Source organism: Centropristis striata, chromosome 13, assembly GCF_030273125.1.
Source record: "Centropristis striata isolate RG_2023a ecotype Rhode Island chromosome 13, C.striata_1.0, whole genome shotgun sequence".
Classification (NCBI taxonomy): domain Eukaryota; kingdom Metazoa; phylum Chordata; class Actinopteri; order Perciformes; family Serranidae; genus Centropristis; species Centropristis striata.
The window spans coordinates 10,060,463-10,068,220 of NC_081529.1; positions in this window are offsets into that span (position 1 = coordinate 10,060,463).

The following is a 7,758-nucleotide window of genomic DNA, read 5'->3' on the forward strand; positions in this document are numbered from 1 at the left end:
GGGTTATAGGTAGATAGGTTATTTGACACTTATTTCTAAATGTATTGACGATGTAATATTTATGCTAAAAAATCATGATTTATTTGACTTTTGACCCCAAAAATGTAGTTACTGCACTCTGGTTTTGCTGTAAATGGTTCTAATAGTAATGATAAACAGAATGCAACAACTATAATGTTGTTGTCTTCTTTCAGCTTTTATATTTTGTTTTCAGTGAATAAACATTTTCAAATTGATTTTGTTATAAATTTATTTAAAAGTGTTTAACAGCTCTATTCAAAGATTTTCATATTTGAGGCTTAATATTATTAAGAAATGTTATATTTCAGGCTTTGTAGGGCAGTATAGATGATTGTTTTTGTAATTGTTTTGAAACTTTGGAGCAATCTGGAACAAGAATTTCCTTCGGGATAAATAAAGTTCTATCTTATCTTATTTCATCTTATCTTAAGATTGTAGCTAAGATAAGATAAACAGTGGAGACTGCAGGGAGTTGCTGGTCCCCTGAGAAATACCTAGCTATTGTCATTATTTTTTTATTTTTTTTATTTTTGGGAGTGGGAGTTTTATTGTCCAAACAATTAATCAGTTAATCAACAAAGTATTTCACAGATTTACAGATAATGAAAATAATCTTAGCCCATAATTAGTCTATTGTTTTGGATAAAGTTGGGGGACTTGAGACGGACAGATGTTAAAAAATATGGTTAAAATTAAAGCAAAACTGTGATAATATTATCAGGTTTAACTTCACAAATGTATTATTTATCATTCTGAATGTAATTTACTGCTCCTTTAATTTGCATCACTTTAATTAATAATTAGTTTAGGGATCTGTGCTACTGAAGCCCAATAATCAGATAAGTAGTATGCTGTCTGGACAGCAGTAGTCTGGTATCTGTAGTTTTAGAAAAAGTACAATTAAGATGCCAGATACTGGAATACCTCCATGATATGTAGTTGTTATTAACTAATATTATCAGTGACAGCTGTGTGACTAGTCTACATTTACACCATTAGAGATGTGTTTGTATGGAGCAGGGATCCACCCTGCCATGCAGGTCAGTCGTGGGTGTGAAGAGATTTAAAAATAAAACCAAAACAAATTTCAACTGATGACTAACAAAACAAAATTTGCTTGTCCTATCAAATAGGCAAACACTCCTACAATTTGCATTATTATAATAATAAAGGATGGATGCTAGTCTCTTCCTCTGTCCTATCACAGTTCAAGTAAATAAATAGAGGGTGGAATGGTTAGCTTATTATTTCTGGTGTGGCAAAACCTGGCACATCCTAAGGACAAATATGTAGAGAACCCTGACACATTGTCAACAGATCAAAGTGATCTGTATTTTTATTTGACTAATTTAATTCAATTCTTCTTTTTAAAACTTCATAATACTATTTCCTTCAGACTGGCACAGGATAACTTCCCTTGATCACTTTAAATGACATTACAGCTATAAGAGTAATCTTGTTTTATTTCAAAACCATTAAAACCTTTTTTTACAACTTCTAACCTCAGAAATAGGATGCTGCTATGAGCCTTTGAAGGTAGCATTCACCACGACAGCGCGCCACGCTGGAATTGAAAGGAGTGAATAGCGAATAGCAGGGGAACTCTGCTTTCTCTAAGCTTAGCCAATCACCTCCCAGGCTGGGGGATTATTCAAATTAAGGATGATGTCACCTCTTGCAAGTCACCCTACTCCCTTGCCCGAGTTCCTCCCGGTTGTCTGTTGCCCTCCCTCTTAGGCCCCTGCGCCCCTTTTTCTCTCCTCTTCAAACTCTTTTCTTCCTTTCTCCATGCCCCATTGCACACACACACACACACACACACACACACACACACACACACTCTTTAACGGTGCATTACTGCTGCCCCACATGCATCAAGTTGCAGGCATTGTCTGCCCTCAGTGTGACTGTTGCATCAAGAATTTCAAATCTCAGACCTGTTGATTGCATCTATTGAAGTTAGTCCAAATGACGTTGTAATCCTGCTACTAATATGTAGACAAGATTTAAGAGTTTCTTTGTCTTAAAGTCAAAATCTTGCAAATAACAGATCTAACAGACTGTAAAGAGTGCAATTCAATGTGCACCTGCCTGCCAGTTTAATCTGTCAGAGATTAGAGTGAACAGACATAAAATTGGGAGAAACTAAAATTATGAGCTCACCAGCAAGAAATTAAGATAGCAAAGAGCAACGGATACAGTATTCCTTCTTTTGGTTAAGTTGTGTGTTTTATCTCAGTCACAGTTAGACAACGAAGGGCGTTGTTTCATGGCTTACAAGCTTTTGTTTCTGTGTGCCGTGCTCCTCAACAGAACGGGGCTTTTCATCAGAGACAGTCTGGGTGGGCATGCCGCCTGTCTGCCTGTTTGTCTGTCTGCTGCGCTGCTGCTCAGCTCCCAGCAGCCGCCTGCCCTTGTCTACATGAGCCAGGCTTTTGTGTACTGGTCTGTTGTGGATGGGCTTCTTTTCATGTCGAGCCTGTGATGCACTCTTCTCTTTCCAAGTGCTGGAGAGGGGAGATTTGTTTGGAAATGTGTGGCACAAAACCAAAAAAAGGTAAACCACATATGAACCTGATTGAATAAAAACAATAAATGAAATGTTATCTCTTGGTCTCTCTTTATCTTCCAGATTTTTTTTGTTTTGTTTGTGTTCCTCTGCAGTGGATCAGATTATTATTGTTCAGGTTAATTCACTTCTTTTCAACAATGCTTCTTGTCTTGCTGTTGAATCAAAGGGTGAAGCTATTCCCACAGAAATATATGCAGTATGACTCAAGTTGATTTTGAGAAATTTTACACTTCAGTTCAATACTGTTATAAACTGAAATTACCACCTTATGATTAAATAATTCTTCCAACCTGCCAAGTTCATTTTTTTTACATTACTGTAAACACACATTAAAATGCGAAAAGTGAAGTTGACCTTTGGACATAAAACGTCAGCATTACATCATTTTATGCTCTTAGACGTATTAGTTAAGTTTTATAATAATTTTCATATGAATTCTTGAGTTATGGACACAAACCTGTTTTGTGAATCCACAACGATGTTGCCTTTTGAACTAATGTGAATCAGTTCATCTGTGAGTCTAAGTGGAGGTTTGTGGCAAATTTCAAGTAATTCCCTCAAGGTGTTCCTTAGACATCACATGCATGAGACTGGGGCAGATGTTAGGTTACATTGACCTTTGACCTCCAAAATCTAATCACAGTCCATCCTTGAGTCCAGGTGGACATGTGCGCCTATAATTTAAAGAAATTAACTTCAGGTGTTCCTGAGATACCACGTTCACAGAAATGGGATGGCTGACCTTAACCAAAATCTAAACAGTTCATCATTAAGTCAAAGTGGACATTTTTACCAAAGAAATTCCCCACAGGACTTCCTTCCAATCATGTTCAAGGGAACGGGACAGACATTGGGTCACACTTTGACCACAATAATCTAATCAGTTCATCCTTGAGTCGAAGTGGACATTTGTGCTTGATTGGGATGAGACCGATGTGAGGTCACAGTGCAGTGACCTTGACCTTTGACCATGAAAAAAACCCCAATAAATTCATCCTGGAGTCAAAGTACACATTTATGCCAAATTTGAAGGAATTCCCTCAAGGCGTTCTTGCCCCACAGGACTTCCTTAGATATCACTTTTAAGGGATTGGGACGGACATTGGGTCACAGTTTGACCACAATAATCTAATCAGTTCATCCTTGAGTTCAAAAGAGTGTCCGTGTTAAATTTGAAGAAATTCCTTCAAGGTGGTCCTGAGATATTGCATTCACAAAAATGGAAGTGACAGTTTGACGGACAGCACAACATAATGCCTCCGGCCACGGCTGTCGCATCAAGTTTATTCTAACTATCACTTTTGATGCCACAGCAAAACCAAAAAGTCCTAGGAACATATTTTTTCTCTCTTTTTAATTAACAACTTGCACACAGTGCCAGTACAAATAAAAGGAATTTAACAAATATCAACACATTAAAATATCGTTCCCCCTTAATATAACACCCACATACTGTAGCCATGTGTCATTTCATTTCAATGTGTGAACATGTGATCACAAGTATACATTCAGGTGTGAGAGCAAGAAAGACATGGAAGGAGACCAGGAAGAGGGCGGGGACTGCGGGCGGTTTCGATGCCTGCTGGGTTGATGGTGATGGACGCATTGGCATGGTCAACCAGCCTCAACAAAGAAAGGAAGGTGTTTTTTACACAGGCAGTAGTGTGCGGGAGCGGAGACAGGAAGGGGCAGGGCTGTGTACCCCGCTGCACAGTTCCCGTGTTATTTATCTCATTGTTTTTTCCCTCCCGGCCTACAGTCCAGCTGGGGCAGCCACAGCACAAAAGGGCTGGCACTCAGTCAAGCCCCAGAACCTGGCCTCCAGTCAGGGGTCTGCTACCTTTGACAAGCTCTTACACAACACATCAGTTATTGAATCAGCGACAGATACAGGCACGCTCTCATTGTGTTGCATGTATTCCAGCATGTAGAGTCAGAAGCACAGAGGTCTGAGTCTCCTGCTACTCAGCCAAACCACACAAGAAAGCAGCTGGCAGACACACCCATCACATCAGACACAGTCGCCATCTTTTTGTCGAGGTATTCACTAATCAAACTCCATTGGCTTCAAAATGCACAAGGGATATAACCTGCATACCACTTCACACTCTAATACCGCAAATATTATTAAGGATCGATTTAATTATAAATGGGGTGTGTGTGAATGAATACCAGGCAGATACAGGTTAGCACACGCGGGTGCAGCTGCTGCTCAGCAAGGTCTCCCTGAAGAGCACAACGTGCCAGCACAGCATGTCATTAACATGCAGCATGCTACCGCACTCACCGACAGGCAACATGTGAAGAAGAGCGATGCACATGCAACAAGACTCAGCATCATTAATGGACCATTATCAATATATCATCTATGTTCTTCTGCAATGTGTTGGCCAGGCACTGTGTACATATATCTATTCGGCACAAAATATAATGATGATCTTAATGTAAATAGAGATAAAGAACTTCCTAACCTGTCTTTGCACTGCAAAAAAGGTGTGTCTAAAAAGAAGATAAAATCACTAAATCTGAGGGAAATGATCTTGCTGCATGGACAGATAACTTCACTTGACAAGATTTCTTAAATTAAGATTGTTAAATCTAGAAATAAGCATGTTGAAGGCTTAAAATGAGAAATTAAGATAAAGATAAATTAAAGCTGCAAGCAGCGATGAACTGGCCCGAGCAGAGTGCACTGACAATTATTTGTTTCTTACCAAGCAAAAAAAACAACTTTAGATTTAGAAATGTTAGATAATTTAAGAAAATCTTGTTATAAGAGTTAATTTCTTATTTTAAGCATTCAACATGCTTATTTCTAGATTAAACAACAAGATAAATTATCTAACACTTCTAAATCTATTTTTTTTTTATCTTGGTAAGAAATGCAAATTAACAAATAATTTGCAGTGCACTCTGCTCAGGCTAGTTCATCGCTGCTTGCAGCTTTAATTCATCTTGTTTTAAGAGTTCATTTATTATTTTAAGCATACAACATGCTTATTTCTAGATTTAATAATCTTAATTTAAGAAATCTTTTCAAGTGAAATTATCTGTCCATGCAGCAAGATAATTTCCCTCAGATTTAGTATTTTTATCTTGTTTTTAAACACTTTTTTGCAGTGCAGAAGACTCAGCATCATTAATGGACCATTGTCAATATATCATGTATCATATGTATCTATTCGGCACAGAATATAATGATGATCTTAATGCAAATAGAGATAAAGAACCTCCTAACCTGTCCTTGGGATTCAGATTCCTGCTGGTTTTTATTGTAGTTGTTTACTCAAGGATATGTTTTCCAGATGCATGCGAATTAACCAATGGGAAACCAACTACAGGCTGTGCCAGACTCTATGTTTTCTCTATGGACCTGTTTAATCAGCTTTACCCTGCAGGCCGGCCAGTTCCTGTCAGTGTGATTCTAAGTGCTTCGTCTCAGCCCTGGTAGCATCCTTGAGTAAATAATGCATGCAGGTACTAAGGATATTAGACAGCTATACCACTCCTCTGCACTAAGAGGAATGATGGTGCACATATATGCCTTGATCTTTGTCCGTCTCATATTCTCTCATTTTTGTCCATTTGCATCTTCAGTGTGTTTTCTTCGTCTGCCCGGACCTTGACTCTAGAAACCCATTTACCTTGTGTGGAAATGAAGTTTGTGGTAATGGTAGATTTGAAGGTTAAGCACTTTACTTATACCGTCAGCACTATTTATCTTTAATGAAGGCAACAAACCGCTCCCTTTCTTAATGTTTCACCCCTCCTCTCCTCCTCAGAGTACTTGTGTTTCAGCTTCCTGCAGTGTAATTTCCTCATTGGCTCTGGATTGTATTGATTTCCTGTGATTGGTTGGTTGGAGGCTGCAGGCAGAGCCACTCTCCCTCTAGTGGTGCCAGACTACTACCACACACTAAGGGGTTCATGAGGTTCATGCAATCCAAGCTTTCTATTATATATGTATCATTTTCTATAGCAGACTATACCCACATCAGAGTTACATCAGATTACAGTTACTGCAGTCAGTTACTGAATACTGATTGGAAAATGTTGCAATTTGTGATGTTAGCCACTCTATTACAAAAAATGTAATCTAAGTGTTCCTCTGCTAATTAAATAAATAAATAAATGAAAATGAATCCATGCTTAAAATGAATAATACATGAATGATATAATGAAACATTTGCAGTTAGAAAAAATAGGTAAAATAAATACCTTTTACACAATATGGCAGCCATTTATGGACTATTATACCAAATATAATCCCATGAAAAATGAACTTTACATTTTAGAACACTTGACATCCTCCAAGTTGCATTATTACTATTTAAATCTCTTTCTTTTATTTGTTGTTGTTTTGATATTTGATTTGACTCAGTTTTTGTTTGTTTGTTGTTGTTTTTTTAAAAATTCCTATTATTTTTCTACTATAATTCTGTTCTTTTGTGTTGATTTCAAGCATAAATTAACATGTATCTTTATTTTTGTATGTGAACAAAAGGAAAAAAAGTTGAAAAAAAAAGAATAAAACAACACAATTATTAATCATTTCCCCCGATAACACAGTAATTATACATGATAATGGAAAATCAATTATTTTAGATTCCTTATTGAAGCAACCCAACAACAGTATGGTTAATATTCCCTGAACTGCACAAAAAAGGAAGAATTCTTTTGCAAAAAAAGATATCTCAGCTTTCATTTTCTAAAGGGAATAAATCAATCAAATTGCAGTAGGGTTGTATTCATACAACTTTTTGTGCTAAATAATGTATTTATATTGTGCTAAAAAAAAAAAGTAGCCTTTAATTGATTTACTCATTTTAAAAATGACTTTTATCTGTTTTTGCATTTTAAATACAACACATTATACAAACAAAATGGATGCAGCCACAAAAATGTAAAATAGCTCAAAAGAATCAATGCAAATAAAATGCTAAAATGCATTTTGCGTATTGAGCATTTACAGCGAAATGAAACTCTCCTTACAAAAACAGTGCTGAAGCACCTCCCTCTTGTAACCCAAGAGGAGCACTTATTCAAATTGTTCATCATCCATTTTCCATGTAATTAAAAAAAGGAATAGAACGTAATCAAGAGCAGATTTGGATGGTTAAGAACATTTGGTGTATCTGGATTTGACCTCTTTTATGATTTCTCTT